The sequence below is a fragment of the Bombus pyrosoma genome, linkage group LG7 (assembly GCF_014825855.1).
Source record: "Bombus pyrosoma isolate SC7728 linkage group LG7, ASM1482585v1, whole genome shotgun sequence".
NCBI lineage: Eukaryota > Metazoa > Arthropoda > Insecta > Hymenoptera > Apidae > Bombus > Bombus pyrosoma.
Genome location: NC_057776.1, coordinates 19,590,736 through 19,610,899, shown reverse-complemented (window position 1 = coordinate 19,610,899; position 20,164 = coordinate 19,590,736). Strand labels below are relative to the sequence as shown.

Sequence of the window (20,164 nt, the reverse complement as noted above, 5' to 3'; positions counted from 1 at the left end):
GCGGCGTTCGTGTAGTCGAGAATTATCTCGAGATGAAAACTTTCACAGATTAAAGCGTAATAATTTAGTCTGTGAAAAAGCGACCTTTGTCCCGCTCCTTCTCTTCTTCTTCCCCATCGGAAACAGAGATAATTCCCGGAATATCGAAATATTCCTGTTCTTGTAGAGAGCGACGAATTCGCAAAGTCGGTTATTAATAATAACGTGATATCTATCAGCTGGCGTGAGTAAAGCTCGTAAATACAGACTGATAAGCCCTGGGGAAAGGAGCGGAAAGTTGCACGGTTGATTGACTTTTACGAGATTTCTTGGCGAAAGGAAATTGGGTCGGTCGTTAATTACACCTATTAGCGAGAAATAACATTACAAGAGGGTGGTCGTTAAGGGTGTCGCGAGCAAGTTTCTCGAGTTACGTATTCCTGGCGGCGAGACCGAGACTCGCCACGCTCTCTCGAAAGCGTAAAACTGTTAATTATTTATCTCTTGCGAGAGAGGGGGGAAAGGGTGTCTGTTTTATGTAAACGGTACGTCTAAACCGGTAAATTACATCTCGCAACGGAACCGAGTTATCAGCGGAATTTCAGCACGACATTCGGTAACGAAATTTTATTAGCGCGATACTTATTTGAATTTTTGCCATAAACCGCCGTACACTTTGCCTTTGTCTTTACTCTCGAAGAGACGACACGCGACACGACACGCTATGCCGCGTCAAAGTATTTCGGCTTGAAGCTTATCGAGGAGGGAGGGCAGCGCTGCTCCAACTTTTCCTAGCTTCGGTTCACAGGAAGCTGTAACGGAGTATCTCTTGACCGGCAACGTTTTCTAAACTGAAAGCCGCGACGCTCTGCCAGCGGTGAGAAAAATGGTCGCGAACAGCCGATATACTCTTCTAACCCCGAATCTCCGGCGAATCGGTATCGCATGCGTTCACCGAGAGACCCGACGGCTTTTCCACTCGCTTTGCTGTCGCGAGAGAACGACCAGAAGAGAGGGATAGGGAAATAGAGCGATTTGGCGCGACTTTGTGGGTCGAATAACGATCCGGAAGCTGAACGCTGCTTATTAATCTCGTCGAAACGCCGAGAGGATGGCTCACGAATTCGCAATGATATTGCCGCGCTGCGGAAACGCGGACCACACCGTTTTATCGCTTCAATTTCCATGGTGAAAGGGGATCAGGCCGTATAACGATACGGGCAGGCAAGAACGAGTCGGCGGAAATTAGAAGCGCGTTCCGCTCTACGCGCTCTCTCCGTCAGTCAGTCAGTCAGCCGGCAGAAGGGGACGGCGGAAAGTTACGGAGGTTCTTGGCGATTCGCATTCAGCTTTTTCAAGCATCATCGTGTGCCGGGCTTCGTACCTAACCCCTTTTACCGGTGCGCCGCGCGTCCGTATATTTTATTAAGCGGCAAAAAAACAAAAAAAAAAAAAAAAAATAAGAAAAAATGAAAGAAAAAATGAAAGAAAGAAATGAAAGAAAAAAAGGAGGTAGAAAAAAATCAAGAAAAATTCTCCTTCCCTTTACAGCTGCTACGCTGAAAGTTCGTTGAACGGTATCTCCGTCTTTGCCGTGCCGCCGGCCATGCGCGCGACAGAAATCGTCGAAACGTTCGGGTCACCGCTGAATGTCCTCGAAACCAAGATAAATATACCACGGGCGTTATTGTCGGGAAAGTTGCGAAACGCGACGAGCGCGTAAATCGGGCAAGATTAAAGTCGAAAGATCGTTGTTGCGAGCAGAAAGTAAGGGGGCAAGAAGTAAGACGAGACGATACAGAAGAGGAAAATGCATTAGAATCGTTCGAGATTCTTGCAAACTAGTTGGCCGACTTGTGCGGCCTTCATGAATGCGTAATTCGTCAAAGATTCCGTGTTTTGTCGTGCACTCTTCGCGCTACCGTCACCACCTTCCAAGTGAAAACGGATCTTCCGTTCGACGGATACTCGCGAAATTGCATAATCCTGTGCACGATACGATAACGTAATTAGCGCCGGTAACCGATATTTATTTATCTACATATTCATTTACTTATCTATTCACTTTTACGGGATGAACCCTTCGATCTGAAGAAAGATCAACTTGGAAGACGGAAAATAGAACGGTAAGTACGTATGAGTTATGATTAGGTTGGGTTACACGTACGTAAGGAAGAGAAAAAGAAAATACATAAAGGAGGAAGTAGAAGGAGTAACGAGACAAGAAGAAAGTACAAAAGGACAAAGGACAGGATATAGTAATGTAAGATGGTCGGAAAAGATGCTCGAGAGAATGTCTGGAGTCTTAAGGATAGTATGGGTTGACCGAAGATATCGTTAGTCGACTATGCTCATCGATATGCAGCTCGTACGTCTTACGGACAGGTTTCCCGACTGCAAAGGAAACGGTCGATCCGGAGAAAATTCATCGAACAAAGTTCCGGTCGGCCATATCGTGCTCGTAAGACACGGTCGTTCTCGGAATTTAACCAAAAATGGAAGACGAGAAGAGTCCCGTTTACTTTCATCTGAGAAATTCAACTTTGTCGGGAACGGGATTCAAGTACGCGTTTCGGGCAGATGAAACAAAATCGTTGGAAGAAAGTACGATTAACGCGTAGCGAAAGGAGATTCTTCGTTCTCGGCCGTTCGAGATCGGCAGCTCGCAAATTCGTAAAATGCCGATCGCTCCTAGATAGCGGGATAACGGAAAGGTGGAAGGTGGGCCAGAGCGGAAGACAGTTCGCCGGTTATTTTCTCGGTTGGACCGATCGATCGCGAGAGTCCGCTCCTCGGACAAACGTCGACTGTAGAAAGGGGTTGGGAGGGGTGGGGAGGGGAGGAGAGGGTTGTAAAGAGCAGCGACGGCGTCTCTTACTTTGCTTTTTTACTCTTCAAATGATCCTGGAATCGGCCTGCTCGCTCGGTGATGGACCACGAGGAATAATTATTATTCCGCGAGAGGAAGATGGGAAAAAATGGGAGTCGTTTGTTCAAACGCGACGAGGGGATCTTTCTTCAAAGTGGTTTCGAAGATTGCACGGGCGGCAATGGAGAAAGAGACGGAAGGAGGCGGCCGTAATAATCAAAGACATTCTTAAACGTCTTATCCCGGGGCTAATCTCGAAATTTTTCTCTCCTGGATGTCGAGAAGGAAAAAGGATTTCTCCGGGCGAAAGAGACGCCATCCGCTGGAACGACTGCCGATGTTGGTCGATCCGGATCTAGAAACGTCGGATCGAGGAGGATCTCGAACGGCGAGTCGCTCTGCTCTTCTCTTTGGAAACTCGATGGCGAGGCCGAAGGCGGAGGCCAGCGAGACCAGATACACAAGGCTCGTCGTCGTGTTTGCAGCGCACGCGAATGAAAAAACACGATGGAAAGAGAGCAAAAGGTCGTGGGAGCTGAAATATACACGCGTCCATTCATCCGGATGAAAAGGTTCGTTATAGGGGCAATTACTGTGGCGGTGCGGTGCGCTGACCTCTATCAACGGCCGCACCCCCGTTCTACTACACCTTACCCCGACGCGCCTTACTGTTCTCTGCATTTTAGATTAGTTTAAAGTCGGTCGAAGCGAGCGAAAGCAGCCGCCCGTTGCTCGATAAGAGGATTAACCGATAGGGTAATAAGGAGAGGCCACGCGAACCTTCGTTCCTCCCGACTCTTCCTGCCTTCCTGCCTTCCTTCCTTCCTTCCTTCCTTCCTTCCTTCCTTCCTTCCACCCTTCCTTCCTTCCTTCCTTTTCCTCCTCCTCCTCCTCTTTGTGCTCCAGTCTCCGCCTTTCTCTTGCTTCGAAAGCTTCGTCAACCCATCGGTAAAGTAAAACCATCGTCTTCGTTCGCTTCGCGCTTGCTGCGTAAACGAATGGACACACAGCTGTTCATCGATTATAGAACGACAGATTTTCTAGTTAGTATTTCGGATATACGTAATATCGAGCTCTGTTGCTCGATTCGGAATATACTCGCTGGCCGATGAAACTAATTAATGCGATAATTATTGAAGCAAAGAATTATTATCACGGTGACCTATTAAATATCGCCATATATTAGGCATTAAATATTGCATTATTACGCGGAGCCGTAAAATAATCTTATCGCGGGGAGTAAATGTTAGTAAATGTTCAATCGGTTAAAGGAACGGTGCGCATTCGACTGTCGTAGATGTATGGTTTCGAAAACGTAAAAAGACGAACACTAAAAATGAACGACGATATACGATTAAATTTGGCTGGTCTTTAATGGTTTTTAACGGCGAGTTTCGCGACAAAGAATCGATAGTTTCCACGAGTTTCGCTTCGAGATACACGGTTGTTCGTATTCGTAGACTAGTGGAAAATGAAACGAGAGAGAGAGAGAGAGAGTTGTTTTTCCAAAACGGAAAGATCGATATTCCGTTTGGAACGGTTGGATCAGAGGGAAGAAAAGGACGCCGGCGACGGTGGAAAGGAGCGAACGCGTAAAACTGTGACAGCACGCGTTGAAAATACATCTATCGACGTCGTGATCGATAATGCGTGGAATCGAATTTTCCAGGCGGACGAGTTGGTTCGGTGGCAAAAAAAAAAAGAAAAAAAAAAAAAAAAAAAAAGAAGAGAAGAAAGTAATTAAGGCTAACTAGACAGCCGTGAATCCATCATATTAGCCATGGGACTAATCGGTTGTACAACGGGCCGCGTGGACGACAGGAACGCGCAATTTCGAATCAATCTCCGGGGATATCTGACAGGGGCCGGTCCTCGTTCGTTTTTCTCCGGCTGCAGGCAAATCGATAGCTCTATACGAGCCAAAGCGAAGCCGCTCCACGCCGGCCTGCGACAAACGCGAAACACCATTTCCGTGGAGAGCAACCGTGTAACGTACTAGCTTTCGCGTAACCGGAGCCCCGGGGTCGAGCAGACGAAACACCGGTTCTCCCTTAATCGCGATTAATATATCGCCAGCCAGGAAAAAGGGAGAGAGAAAGAAGGAGAGGGGATAAGAACGAAGATAGAAAAGGGATTCGAATCTCGCGGAGATCGACACGGTTCGATCCACGTTTCAGCGAGCTTTCCGCCGTCGGAATCGACGATTGCCGGAGGAGAAGCTTTTTGTCGAGCAAAATAAATAGACATTTTTTTCCTCCTTCGTTTTTCAGTATGTTTACCAACCCATTTTTCTATTCACCGTCGCTTCCGGCAACGTTCGATTCGGAAACGTTGACTCGGCTACATTCGATTTGGGAAACGTTCGATTGCGAAATGTTTTATTCGCTGACGCTCGGTTCAGAAATGTTTGAGCCCGGAGATGGTGGATTCTCGAACGTTCCATTCTCGGAACGCTCGATCCTCGATGACACGGAGTTTAGCGATTCTCGAAACCCGGCAGAATCTTCGATTCGAAAGTGTTTGATAGACGTGCCCTGTATATCGTGCAAACACTCTTTTATACGAGTTTCGTGTATCTTTTTGCTCTAGGTTGTGCGACCGAAGTGCGCGCTCGGCGTTCGAAACGAAACTTTCCTCGGGAAAAATCAGTACGTGCGTTACAATTCGTTTAGCGAGGAAACAAAGGCAAGGTCGATTTTGCAGCGAGCTCGCTGCTTTCCGAGAACGCGCTGGTATCCAAACGAACAGGTTCATATAAATTTCGAGGAAGGAGTAACCGTTTTATAATTTCGTGTGGCGGCAGCAGCATCTCGCGGATTATTCGCGTCGAAGATTCCGATGGACAGGAAAAGGGAAGGAAGGGCGGCAGAGGAAACGTATCGGTACAGGGCACCGAGTTAATTACATTAAAGATTCTGTACACAGATAAATTAGCTGCTTCTCCGTGCAGACAGTAATTATCGAGGTGATAAGTGGTAATAACAGTTTTACGCTAGTTTCAGCCTCTACCTCCTTCGGCTAACCGTTAACGAAGAAGACGCGGCAGTTGAAGCACCCGTTATCAAACAGCCTAACCCCGTAACTCGTTCGTGATTAATACCGCGGCTATTAAGCCTCGTTATTCGTCGCGTTATTAAGGCGATACATAAACATAACTACTCGAACGTAATTAGCTCCCTGTGCAAATAGTATCTCGTTGTCCGAGATATTGCGCGACGGACGTCGCGCAAAAAGGACGAAAACGACGAACAAACGAAAGAACGAAAGCGGAGTGGAGCCGGAACAAAGCGTGAGTCGGCTTAATGCGCGTGCCTCGTTTTTCGGTTCTCTCGATAACCTCGAAAGCTCGTCGTTGTTCTTCGTAACGACGTCGTCGGCCGGCGATATTCCACGTCGTTAAAACAACCGGGACGAGTCAACACGGAAGCTTCCTTCCTCTTTTCTCTCGTGGAACGGACGCTCGCGCGCGCGCCCACCGACGACGACGCGCCCAAACGAGCACGCTCGCGAGGAACAAAGTTGCCCGCCTCGTGCAAACGTTTTAACGCGATTGAAAAAGTTGAAACTCTAACGAGTAACGAACGGAGCGACACTGTCTGTGGCGTGGTGCCGCGATCGCGGCCGACCAGCTTAATGAAATCGACCGCTCGATCGTGTCGTGTCGCTTCTGCATCCGCTTCCGCGATACCCACCGCGATGAGATATCGACAACGCGACGACTCGAATCCCCCGGTTCTACGGGTCGATCGCGGTGGTTCGTGCTACCGTCCCAAGGAAATTTACGTTCCAAATCTGGCAGGGATTTTCGCGGATCGTCGACTGGATATCGTCGCATTACCGATACAAACGAAAACGCTCTGTAAGCTACTTTCGCACGTCCTTTACACGGATTTTCGTTTAATCGGTCAAACACCGATCTCTGCCTCTCCCCTCCCCTCCCCCCGCCCCCACCCCCACCCTCCGCCGTCTGCCGAGTTTGTTCACAGACCATTCCACACGCCCTATCTCGACCAGGTGTTTCCCTCTATCGGCTTGTACAGAGTTTCGGGGGAATTCGTCGGATCGAAAGCTTCCGTCGCGCGGCATCGCGGCTCCGCCGCCTCCTGGCTATTGCAACTTCTTGCAAATGTCAAGGCGAAGATCATCCGGCATTTCGCCGGTTTTATAGTTGCCGGCTGTAAGCTGTAACGCTCGGATCGAGTACTCGTAGATCGCTTTTCGGAATGGAATAGCGAAACCTCGATAACGAATTACGAATAACGTTGACGAATTTTCAAACATCGGCACCCAAGAACGCGAAAACGACGCCAATTACGCACCCATATTGTCGCGTACTGTTACACGGCACGCAGACCCCAGATACGTCAAGGTAACACAACGGGCGAGAATTTATCAGCCAGTTCTACCGCCCACGACGTAAGCTAGACCGTACACTCGTACACGTCGTTAACGCAAAGATAACGCGACGCGGCACGACAAAGTCGAGCGATGTTCCGCTCGGTGTCGTTCCGCCAGTCTTATCGGCCCTCTCGTAGCGACTGCCGCGATAAACTCGCGTAAAAGTAGCAGCTGCGAGCCGACTTGTTACTTGACAACGGCAATATTCCGCGTATCTATATTCTCACTCAGCAGCACTTTGTGATGAAACGGATAGAGGCTAGAGCGTGCGTGGAGCGTGGCAATTTGCCGCTGTTTCGGATCCGAATTAATCGCCAACGTTAAATTTTATCTCGCGGCGTTACCGTATTTCTAACGTTTCTTCTTCGTCCAACTTGGAGCGGAACTCGACTGCGAGAGAAATGTACAATTTTCAAAGGACACGAAACGACTTTGGGAGAATTCCGTTGAAAAAGGCAACTATTCTTCCAGCGGCAATAAAGAGAGAGAGGAAAGTTGGTAATGAAAGAACGATCGTGCCAAGGAATTATTCGCGAAACTGAAGAGGCGAGCGAATTGAACGGATTTGAAACGGTGGAAAAAATCGAAAGACCGAACGAACGAGAGATAAAGAGAAAGATAGATAGATAGATAGATAGATAGAGGGAGCGAGAGCGAGAGAGAAAGAGGAGCAGTGGCAACGGCAGCAGCCGAGGGCAAGACGTTAATGGTCCCATGTTGAAATATTCCCGCGTGCTAGGGGTATCCCGGTTTCGGTGCACGGCTAATGTTATTGGCCTGTCGAGATAGGGGCTTATCTGGTTGCGGGTATACGGCCACCGACACGCACGTGCCGCAACAGTAACCGGCGCCTTTACTCGCTGCACAATGGACACGCAACGTGCACCGACGCGATTATGGCCCTGCCTCGATTTAAACGGTACGACGAAAAACGGTTCTCGCTAGGAAAACGCACACGCTGCGCTACGAAATTGACAGCGGCGAGCGGCCGTATGGCTCGTAACCGGATTACAGTGGATTTTATTTCCTTCTTAAAGAAGAGCTTGCGATATTGGGAAAGTCGCCGAGCGCTTCCTTTAATCTACGATATTGGAGAGCCGTATCTCGGATTAAATACACTTGGGTGTGGAGAAAAAAAAAAAAAAAAAGAAGAAAACAGAAAAAATAGAACGTTCTACTTTTCCTCTTGTTTTTTCGTTGCACGCGAGGGTATTATTCCTGTCGAACTACGACAAACGAAACGATCTCGGTAGAAAGAAAAGTCTGTTTAATGTTCGCGTATCGATTCTTTCTATCTTTTTTCTCTTCGTAGGAGTTGCCTGCGTCGAGTAATAGCTCGAGCAAGAAACAAATCCAACGGGGAGACCGTCTTCCGGACGAGCGGAAATTCTGAAAAGTAGCATCCTTGCGAGAGGCCGATGCGACGCAATGGCCGAGCGACAGGAGGGGCACGGACCGCGAAGCATTGGCTTATCTACTAAGTAGTTAGTGCGGTGCGATATGCACGCGTCAGACCGACAAACTGCTGCGAGGCTCTATTGTGCCGGTGACGCGCGTACGTTTCGCGCCACTAACGATTCCTATCTCCTTACAAATTTATGTCTCATTTATAGCTCGTGACTCTCGCCGTGTTCAACGTGGCGCAATTACCACGCCTCGGATCGCGTTCCGACTTTCCACTCGTCCTCGACTGGAAAACGGCCGTGTCCGATTATTATCGCGATTGTTTGCTCGTCTCGCGCGAGACCGCAAACGAACGAACAATCTGTGCGCCAACGCTATGTATACACGGCTTGAACGTGGTATAAATCGCCTTTGTTCGTTACCGAAACCGTAATTAAATCGAATTTACAATGTCTCTCTGATCCGTTAAAAATCCTACGATCCGTTGCTCGTTCCCTCTCGTAGAAACGACAGCCGCTACACGTTCAGCGTCGATCGACTAAACGCAATTTCTCTAATTATCATCGAGCAAATTAGAAACTGACAGAATTCGAAACCGTTTAAATCTTAGTTATACCGTAAGTTAGAATTCGAGGCCGATCGATTCGCAAAGCGAAATATTCTGGTCGAATAAATGTCCATGCGCAAAAATTATATCAACTGATCGGGTAAAAGCTTTGGACTTTTTTTGTTTTCAATGTTTATTCGGTCAGCATCTTGTTCCCTTTGGAATCGATGAAATTCGCGCGATATCAATGACTGGAAAATTTACGCGTCGCGAAATCCCACTCGGAGTAGCGAGTGCTTTGAAAACGGTGCGTCATGTAGAGTGGCATCGCAGCGAACCTTTATTTCCCTCGAATTTCAATCAGCTTCCAATGGAAATAATACAATGGCATTTTATTTCGTTGCGTCAGTTCGTTAATCGCGCGATGCGTTCCACTCGAATAAAGCGCCCGTTCTGCCCATTACAAATTTTAATATTTCTTCGTTTTCGTCGGATCAGCCGCAGCGAGTCGCGCGTTCAGGCTATTACACGCGCCGTATCGTTGATTTAAGCGGAAATTTCCCAACGCTTTATGCGGTCCCGCTAACCACCTCCTAACGCGTTCAGTGCCATCGTTTCAGCGAAACATCGCGCGCCCTGATAAAACATAAAACTGTGCTTTGCGCTTGATAGAAATTTCGATGGGGAACATATGCGCACGGGAGAAGGATTCGACGAACGGATACGCTTTCATTGGCGCCGGTTCGCGCGACTTCTACGCCATTTTCGTTCGTTAAATATTCCTTAGGTGGTTCGGATAATCGAACGGAATTCAGATCGAACAACGATATCGAGCAGCGTCGCGATAACGCCAGGGCACGATACCGAATTTCAATTAATGCGGCGGCACAGCATCGAATCTGCGTAAACGGCCCGATTATTAATTAACCGCATACGCGTGTATTAGCGGCTAGTGGAGTTACACTTGGTTAAGCGGACGATTCCGTTTCGATTCGTTCGATCGGAAACCTTTACCTCGGCTCGAAATCGATCAACCTAATGAAATTAATTTGCCGACAGTAACGTTTCTCGGTTTTAAACGGAGTTTTCAACCCACTATCTGCAAACGATGCAAACGATGAAGCGGTGTAATAAAAAAAGGATGGAAAAAATGTACAAAATAGAAAAAGGAAGAAAGAAAAAGAGAATTGAAAAGCTGCATGGAGCAATTTCGCCGGAGATATGAGCGAAGCGCAAAGCTGGAAATTGTCGTTGATTCGTTAAAATTCGTTGTTAATAGTTGTTGTTTCTAAACGCGCGTGAAAACAATTCAACGAGAACACGATTGATAAAAATAGCGGAGGAAATGCTGTCCGCCCGCCTGTCTCCGCGTAGTTCACGTAGCGACGTTAGCGTTAGAATTAATTATCGTTACCCATGTTGCGCGTTAAGCTACTTGCGTCGTACGACGGTTGTACCGTAATTTTTAGGGTTACGTGCCGGCGTAAAAGACGCTAAAACCCCTAGCAGCCACAAAGTAGGTAGATAAGTGAAACGATAAAACAGTGCTGGGCTCTGGCTCTTTTGTTTTTCTTCGGTCGAGCCAACCCCCCGTGTAGTCTCTGCTGGTTTTCCTTCGTCTTCGTTCTCCTTTCCTTCCAACACCGTGTTCCCCTGTATCCGCGTCTCTTTCCGAATGATCGCGAGATAAACTCGCTGCTCGAAAGTTGCGCGATATTTCCAACGTTGGTTAAAATTAGTGGAGCTCGCAGGCGAATGTCTGATAACGGTATCTCCGTTTCCGTTATCCGGTTGGTTGCCGATCCCGATAACGCTATCTCCGACCTACCGAGCGAGTCAACCGCGTCTCTTATTTTCTACCCTTTTTCGATCGGTTATTACGGGTTTTTCTAACCTTCGCCCTCCCCTTTCTCTGTTTTCTCCGTTTTCTCCGCTTTCTCTTCCTCATCAAGATGAATCGCAGCAACTTTACCCAACCTGTTACCGGTTTTTGTTCGTTCTTTCTTTCTACGTTCAGCAACGTAGAATAGGGGAGACGGAAACGACGAAATCACGAATCAAAATCGGAAATAGAGTTAAGGATAACCAGCGATCCGCCTTAACGAGACAAGTTTAGAGCACGCGTTAATTTTTCGAACGCACGGAGATGCAGGGAACGGCGCGGCTCCGCTCATCCACGATAATCGTATAACAGTTGAAAAAATGCCGGCAAACGCGACCAGATTTAAAAGATTAACGAACACGAACGTCTGTTTTGCATTTTGTATGCGTTCAGCGCCGCTTGTCGCCGCTTGTCGCCGCTTGTCGCCGCTTGTCGCCGGTAGTCAAACGAACGGGAGTGGAGAATTAACGTAATTAGCGATGCTACTACCGTTCTCTGATTATGTCCGTTTAAAAAGAGGCGTTTCCGCGTACACGAAATTTCTATCGCGCTAAAGCTGTTTTCCGCCCGTAAAACCATTTGCCGGCTCTATGGGTAGACGACCCAAAAAAAGATCCGAAAAAAAGATCGAAATTAATCGTTAACGATCGAGCGTCGTCCATTTCGCCGTGTAAAATCCGAATAACCGAATCAAAGGGATTACGTTGTTACGTAAAACCGGCTTCGAGTCAGCATGTTAGGTCGTAATATTCCTTCGATGCGACGAATCGATCGTTCGACCGTTGCGAAAAATTGTCGTCTACGAGAGTCGCTTGGTTTCCACGTGGTTAATCGAAACGTGCTAACGCGCGCACCTCTTTTGTAAGTAGGGACGTCTGTCTCGCGAGCATCGCGGTTAACTGGCAATTTTTAAATGGAACGTTAGAGAGTTGCATCGCGTTCGAGAGTAGCCACGAGCGAGAAAAATGTTGAATTTGCGATAAAATGTAACAACGAATTGCTATAATTCGACAACTTGGCAGCTACCGAGATGTTTTGTTTCGTTCGTTCGTCGAAAACTTTCTTCGAGTCGGAAACTCGATATCAGCAAGGAGTTTGTGTTACGCGAAGGAAATTTTCTAGGAAACGCTGAGCGAAATATCTCGTTACCCGTTAAATTTAGAAACGATAGAGGTTAATAGATTTATATTTTCTTGAAATTCTGCATCCTCATAGTGTCGCGATACAAGATACTAAGATTATAAGGAAACTAGGGATCAACGATCTCTGGCGATATTTATGAGCGATCCCGAGTTAAATATTTCTCATACGTGTTCAAAGGTTTTCGTTTCCTTGGTAGAAAAAGGAAACGAAACGGAGTTTCCGTTCGAGCAAGCCGTTCTATAATAAACGAACTCGCGATCGAAAGAATCCAATCGATGGAAAGTTCTCTCGCGACGATACCTTTGCGAGAGAGGGTTTCGGGGACGACGAAGATCTAGGTGAAAACTGCGCTCATTTCGGAAACACACTTTCCGCGATGCCGGCGCGTCGAAAAGCAAAATCCGTTCGGCTCTGTGTTCGTTGGGAAAAGTAGAAAATCTCGAGATCTTCGATCGAGGGGACCCGATGCACGTGAATGTCCCCGTGTTCCGCTTTTTTCTGTAGTTCTCTGTAGTTCTCTGTAGTTTCTCTGTAGTTTCTCTGTAGTATTTCGTTACTCTTGGACGCGACTCTCGCGACTCTCCTACGCAGCGGTTCGTGATAATTTCACGAGGACTGCTCGACGAAAAAACTTTAAAATTATTAAAAAAATCGTTTCGACCGCGCTGCCTAGATTCGCAAACGGACGTCAAAGCTTTCTCTTTGTGGTCGGAAAATCGTTTGCAGCGCACGAAACGTTACTAGCAAAAAGATGACAGACAAGAATTTCGTCTCTGAAATTCCTTCGAAGCTATTTTTCGTCGCTATGCCCATCGAATGGAACGCGGTATATTCGCCGAATACCGAATACCCGATACGATGCGTGTCACCCTTTGAACGATAAACGAATTCTCGTTTCCTCACCTGCGAAATTCGCCAGATTCACGGCATCTCCGATAATTGCTCGATCGGATTAACTGGCGTACAGAAACGTCTATGAATATGTTTGACGTGGATTCGGGCCGAGGCCTGAAATATCGAGCGAATTAGTTCCTTGCAACTATCGATAAACGCCACGAGGTACGAAGAATAATTAAAGACCGTGGCGTTTCACGAGGCACGTGGTGGTGATGGTGGCGGTGGTGGTGGTCAGTGCGGAATCGTTCGAAATTTTGTTGCTGGAGTTACGGTCGTTCCGATTTTCGATTAAACTCGCTTAGTTGTTGCGTTGCGGACCGTTTCGGTAAAATCGACGGAATCGGAATCGTGTTACGGCTGGTGCACGCTACGTTTCCAACGAACGGAAACGAGCCGCGTTAAGAACGCGTTAAGGAACCAACGAGTCGTCGATTTTCGATCAAAATGAAATCGCCGCGGATGATATCGTTCGAGTCTAATATATTAGAATTATTTGGAACGACAGATAGGCTAGAAATCGAGGTTATAAATCGAGAAAACGTAGAAATTACGTTCCATTACGGAATATAGAAGAAACGTTTCAGAGGCATTCGGCTTTCATCACGAGCAACCCTCGCGTTTGCGACAATTTCGATAGCGAACTCGACGGTCGTCCAGTCCACTCAACGTGAGAAGGTTTCTGCTCTTAAAATTCGCGTCACTTTCTCCATTAAACTTTCCAATTTCGAATTTCGCTCATCCACCGACGATAGATCCACAAAATTGCCAAGTATGGCATAATTTAGAACGGTGCTGTATCGTCGAGAAAGCAAATATTCGTAAATATGAAAGCTATAAATGGAACGGGTGCGATCGGTTCCCAAGATTCTGCGTATTAGCCTTCCGCTACTCTAAATACATGTCAATCCCGTTCAAATTACGGGGAATTAAACGGAAATCTGCGGCCGTCAATTAATGAGCGATATCCAAGAATTTAATCCGAACGCGCGATCGCGCCTACCGTAATTGTTTAGCGCCGCGGTGCATTGCCACGATTAAAATGAAAATTGACCAACGTATGATCGTGAGGGAGTTCGATATCGTGGGAATCCCGTGTCCACGAGTGAAAAACATTTGTAGATAAATCCGTGAACTCTGGGAATCGGAGGTCGAAATTCGATATCGTCCGGTCTCCCGCTTTATCCCACGCGATTGTGAATTTCCATTGATCATCCCTTCATATTAAAACGATTAGTAACGTTTCTGTAGAAATTTGAGCACGTTGCGTGAAATTCGGCGATAATTTGTTTAATTGAACGGCAAACGCGAATAACTTAAAGGATGATCGCCCAAACGTTAAACGCCGCGCAAGCGTAGCGCAGCGTCGAGTTTTCCAGTAATTATCTTAATTGTGCCAACTGCAGATGCGACCGAGGGGAATGAAAGTAATTAGGATGGCGCGCGTCGATAAAGAAACATCTCCTCCGATATGTAAGTCACTGGCGGAACGAACTCTTGATTATCTCTCGCCATCTTTTAGACCGTTGCTAAATTTTCCTCCCGATGAGACGAACAACAGCCGAATCGTAGAAGAGGCCGACCACCTCTTTTCGTCTCGAGTACAAAAAAAAAAAAAAAATACAAAAAGAAAAAAGACGAGAGAGAGAGAAAAAACAATCTACAAATCGTTCCGAGAGATAGCTCGAAGTAAAAAGAGGGAGAGATACAATAGGAGGGAGGAAAGAAAGAAAGAAAGAAAGAAAGAATGAAAAAAGGTGAACGAGGAAGGTAAGAAACAAAGGGCGAGACGGAGCGACGCGTCTGCAGGTTGTACGTCGACAGGTAAGCCGGAATACAAATTGCGCGACGGTTCGTTAGAGACAAGAAAAGGGAGCGTATCCCGTGTACCTTGAGAGCAGCGGGCCACGCTTCGTTACTCATCCGTCGAGTGGTCCTAAAACAAAAACGGCAACGGATGCAATTAGATACGATGCGACTATCCTCCGTTCCTTTCCTATCCACCGACTACCGCGCGTACGTGTGTATTACGCGTGATCGTGGCGGACAGTCGCGGCGACAGAAAGGGTGGGTGGAAGGATAGGTTGAGCTACCTCGGGTCGAATTTCCTATTGAATTTAGCCGAGCTCGCGAGAGATTCGTAATATTACGTCGCGGTCTACCCTCATTTGCGCACCCCCGAGGAATCCATTTCCGACTTTTCTCCGCTACCGGATCTTACCGGCGCCCTGGGACTCATCTAGCCGCTCCCCCGACCATGGAACAGGCGAAACCTCGTTTGTCACGACTCGTTGTACGCCTTCGTTTCCCAATTCCTACGTTGTTATCCACGTTATCCGACGGGAGCATCGCGACTAGAAGATCTAGAAAGGTGGCCGGGTTCGCCACGCGTGACATTTTTCGAATGATCGGAACGACGAGTGGAGACGATTTCCAAACAGCTTCGATAACGATCGGAAAGAAGCTCCACGTTTCCATGGAGTTTCGCCGAGGACAGGACTTTCAAGCGTTCCACGTTTTGCTCGTTCGAGGCTGTCCTCTTGCGCCGTCCTCACCGCGCTTCTAAATCAATCTTACGCTCCGTTTCTCCGCGGCGCGTTCTTTCTCCACGCCACGGTTCCAGGACTATTCGTCGATGATAATAAAAATTGTACCAAAGAGGCGATCTATACTCCGTCGATAGTTACAACCAGAAACCCGTATTCAGGATCTGGCCTTTTAACGTTTTTAACGAGCCTCGTTCTTGGATCGCGCGTCCCCTTTCAAACCTATCGCGCATACGTCTTTCTCCGTAATTTCCTCCGACCTTTGTGCATCGGACTCTTTCAACTCGGCGTGCTCCGACAACTAACTCTGCTCCGTCTACTTTGGCAATGGGAACGAGACAAAGGACTCGAAACTTTGGAATAGAGTGGATCGATCCAGGCTTCTGTCGAGACTTTTCACGAGAACGCGGCTTCCGTCCAGAATGTACCATAATGCATCCTCGAATACGGTTCGGGGAACGTCGAAGCCCGTATATATATGTATATACGAGCGATCGATATTATATATTCGGCTTTGACGTTAACCAACAAACGGATTATACTGCAAATCGTTTAAAATGGGCAGCCAGTTTACAGGAAGCTAGCTTCCGGTTCGAACTCGGCATATGCCACTGTATCGGAGGACGCGGCGCGACTCGACGCCCCGAGACAAAAGTTTCTCCAACGCCATGCGCACCGACACAGTAACGCTCTCTCGAGTAAAGTTCATAAATAAACGTGTCGGCGGTTTTGCGTTTTCGGTTTTGCGTCGAACGGGCATGGGGGTGTTAACATCGAAACACGTATGGTGAGAAAGGTGAAGGGAGGCAGAACCTAGATGCCGTAAACCATCTTCATATGGAATATCGTTACGCGATGTCGTCGCGATATTGAGATTCGCGGAAGGTAGAGCCAGGCTGGAACGCGCAACTGGAAACCTCGATGTTTCTAATAACATTAACGATGGAAATCGTTTGCGCGGACCAGCTTCTCCAACCACGTTGCGGCTATCGGCCGCATTGAAGTCCCCGTAAATGCGACGAAAGGAGATGCGGAACTGAGAGAGACAGGGACGCGTGATAGTGCTGTTTTGCGTGGCTCGTAAACGAGAGACACGAGGCAAAGGTGTGAGGATAATAAGTTTGCGAAAGCAGAGACAGATGGACGAGCCGGATAAAACGGATCCGGTCGCGGTCCGGTTGACGGAATCGCGATTAGCGGCGATTCGTTGAAAGGTCGGGGTTTTCGAGTCGTGTAGAAGACTGCCGATGCCGAGACGATCGTGGTATTTCGTTCGTTAAGTTTTACTGTTCACCTAGAAGCGTTTTCTATCGGTCGGGAATCGAAAAAAGCTCGTCGCTCTCCTCCGTTTCTCTCTCCACCGGTCGATTTACGCGATCCTAGTTTTATCGTTGTTTTATCGTTGTTTTATCGTTGTTTTATCGGTAGGCGTGCGTCGAAGCGTGCCTTTTTAAAAAGGTCGTACCACGGCAGTTTCTTCCGCTGTTCGTTTTTCGCTCGTCGCCACTGCGCTCGCCCTACTCCGCGCGCGCGCGCTTCTAATTAACAATGTCACCGGCCGCGTCGAGTTGCCGCCGGTGCGGTTGCTAGCGAGAAGCTTTTAACGAAGCCAGACGAGGCGACGTACGACTGCGTCCAATTGGGAGCAACCGGTGCGTCCATGCGAGATACGTTTCTCGACTCGGTTTCCCCGTCAAAATCGCAAGATCGATATCCGGTGTCGGTGAAGAAAACGCGATACGCAACGAAAGCAGCCCGAACGCAGCGGGCTAATTCCACCGAGGCCGATGATTAAAAACGGGAGGGAATCGACGGTGCACGATTTCCCGGCGAAACTGCGCACGAGTACCGGATATTGCGATGAATTTAGCCGCGCGACGACGTCCTCCTTTTGCAGATTTCCAGGCGAATTTTCGCGGGAAAGTCGAGGAATTTGTAAAAACGTCGTACGATTTGTCGTATTTTATTAGCCCTCCGGGCAACACGTACGTACGTCGAATTTCGTTTCCGCGAAATTTCACGGTGCCGGGAGAAATGATTCGCAAGGACTCGGATCTTATCGTTGACGCGAGTCGATTTTCCAGGATCGTGAAGAAAGTATCTGACCAGCTGAGCGTATAACACGGTTTCTTAGATAGGAATTTCTACAAGCGCAACCTAACCCCGACCTATTCCGATTTCAGATAAGATTTCCATCTTCGAAGGGACGTCAACCATGGAAAGAGGGTAGAAAAGTTGTAGGTATCGTTCGCTTAAACGCAAACTTTTCGTAGCGGCGTGTTTCTGCCGCGTAGCCGACGCTTTCTTTGGAAAAAAATTGCCGTTTGGCGAGCGTATTCAACATCGCTGATTAACTTACCCGTCGTCAACCGAACGAATCGAATTTCGCGGATTTTTCCGCCGACTCTTTATCCTCTTGAACCGTTCCGCGTCTCCGTCGGCCGTTCTCTCTCGCACCGCGTTCTCCGCCGCGGTTTTCCATACGTATGATAGAATTAGCCAGTGGTATTTCGCCGATACAACGATTATAACGCGTTAAACCAGCCCGCGTCCCCGTACCTGGACGCATCGATCGCCCCGGGGCGACCCTCTGTTTCCCCGGTTTTCGTTTCTTTCGTGCCAACCGAGCCGCCAACAAAGGCAACTGCGATATATGCGAATAACGATTAAAAGTGGACAGATAGTTTCGTCGATCCATACGACGATAATTCTTCCCTATTTGTCGTCGTTTTTATAATTTCATCTCCTCCTGCGCCATGCCTCTACTCCCTCCCGACCCCGATTTTATTATATCGTACATCATCCGCCCTTTTCCTACGTTTCCTCTTTCATCCCCCTCCAACCTCTTTCCATGCTTTTCCTCCGTTATTCGCCGTTCCATTTGTTCCGCCGTATTTCTACCTCCAGCCTGTTTCTCAGCCTGCCTTCCCCCCATTTCCTGCCCGTTTCCTTTTTCTCCTTCGCTTGTCACGCTTTCTCTTATTTAATCGAGCCTCTCCTCTCTTATTCGCCGCGTTCTCGGCATAACTCTGCACCGTTCTTTCTAGTTTTTCACCGAGGCCTGCCTCGCGCCTCCCGCTCCCTCCTCGCCGCTGTCCCTAATTCCCTTCTCAGCCGGTTAAACCCTGCTGCCCCTTCGTTGCCAGCTCCAGTCGATCCGTGTCTCGGTTCGCTGCCGCCCCATTCCGATAATAACGCGCCAACCCGTCGCCGGAAATAAAGAGCACCTCGCGCTGATCCCTTTTGTTTCATCCCGAGCGATTCACCCCTCTCCACGCTCGGTCGCCACCTCCCTTTATACCAGGCCGGTAAAAAATAATTGCAGAGCCGAAAGCGACGGAGATTCACGGCCCCCGCTTTTTCACTGCTGTGCCACGCCGCGCCGCTACGAACCGCGTACTACCGTGTTCCCCTTTTGTCTTCGATTGCCGTCCGGTGACAGCGTTCTTTATCACGGCCTACCGTCGCACGCCCTTTCGTTACCAAGTTGTGTCGCCACCCCTTGGATAATACACAGCCCGGTGCAAACCCGTCGCTTCCGGAAATCATTTCGCGTAAGAATTCCACCGGTGAACACGCCGCACGGAGGATTTAAGATAGAAGGGTTCTCCGGTTTGAGCGAGTGGAGCGAGTGATTAATGCGAGGCTGGATCTGACAAGCGGGCCGTGCACAGGCAAGAACGCAGCGGACCGAGTACACGGAAGAACGGCGGATTGCTTCTGAACCGAGATCGAGCGACGGTCAGTCTTTGCCACGGATATCGAGTAACCGTGTTGCTGCCGCCGACGATAACTTATAGCCGTTAATTTGCCGCGGTAAGAAATACGACGCGAAACGTTCAAATTTCCACGATACCGTCGCCGCCACCTTGATTTTCGCTACCGTTTACAAGCTTCCGACACGTTAACGCGTTATTCGCCATTCGATGGTAGACGATCCAGTTATCTCGGCCAAGTTTTCTTCTTCCACTTTAATTACCGCTTCTTCGACTGTAGTTGTACTTTCTTTGGCGGAGTCGGGTCTCACGCTGGCTGCGCGAAATGAAACTTTACCGTTAAACTTGGCTTTCTCGTCGATAAAGTTCGATGGACATGGACGTATCGCGCATAGCGCGATCGCCTTCCAAGCTCAGCGACCAAACGAAGAATCAAAGTCTCGGACCATGTTTCGTTATTACGAACTTTGCGTTGAACACGCGCGCTTCCTCTTGCTCCGTTTCACCCGCAGTTCCCAAGATATTACGACGTTAACTAGGGTAATTAAAGTACGGTTCTATGCAGACCGTGATTAACAGCCGGCCGGTGTCTGCCGACGTAAATAACAAGATTAACTTCTCCCCTTTCTTAATCGCTAGACTCTCGAGACGAAAGCAACGACGACCGATCGTTCGTCGATCCTGCAAATTATCCCTATAGCGGACTACGTTCGCCTATGCCGCAATCGTCGTGGTTCCGAATCGATAAAGTTCACTCGCTTTCAACGCGGTTACGTCGACGGAATT

The 20,164-nt window shown here is 48.3% G+C and overlaps 1 protein-coding gene across 2 annotated transcripts in view; it reads right to left on the bottom strand.

Moving 5' to 3' along the window:
* Positions 1-20,164, bottom strand: part of LOC122569764 (leucine-rich repeat-containing protein 24-like) — a 144,947-nt gene that overhangs the window by 48,290 nt on the left and 76,493 nt on the right. Inside the window, exon 2 of one of the 2 annotated variants that reach the window (XM_043731325.1) lies at positions 15,007-15,052. The exons of the other annotated variant lie outside the window; for it this stretch is intronic. The gene's annotated coding sequence lies outside the window, so the exon portion shown is untranslated. The remainder of the gene's footprint in view (positions 1-15,006; positions 15,053-20,164) is intronic. 2 annotated transcript variants of the gene reach the window in all.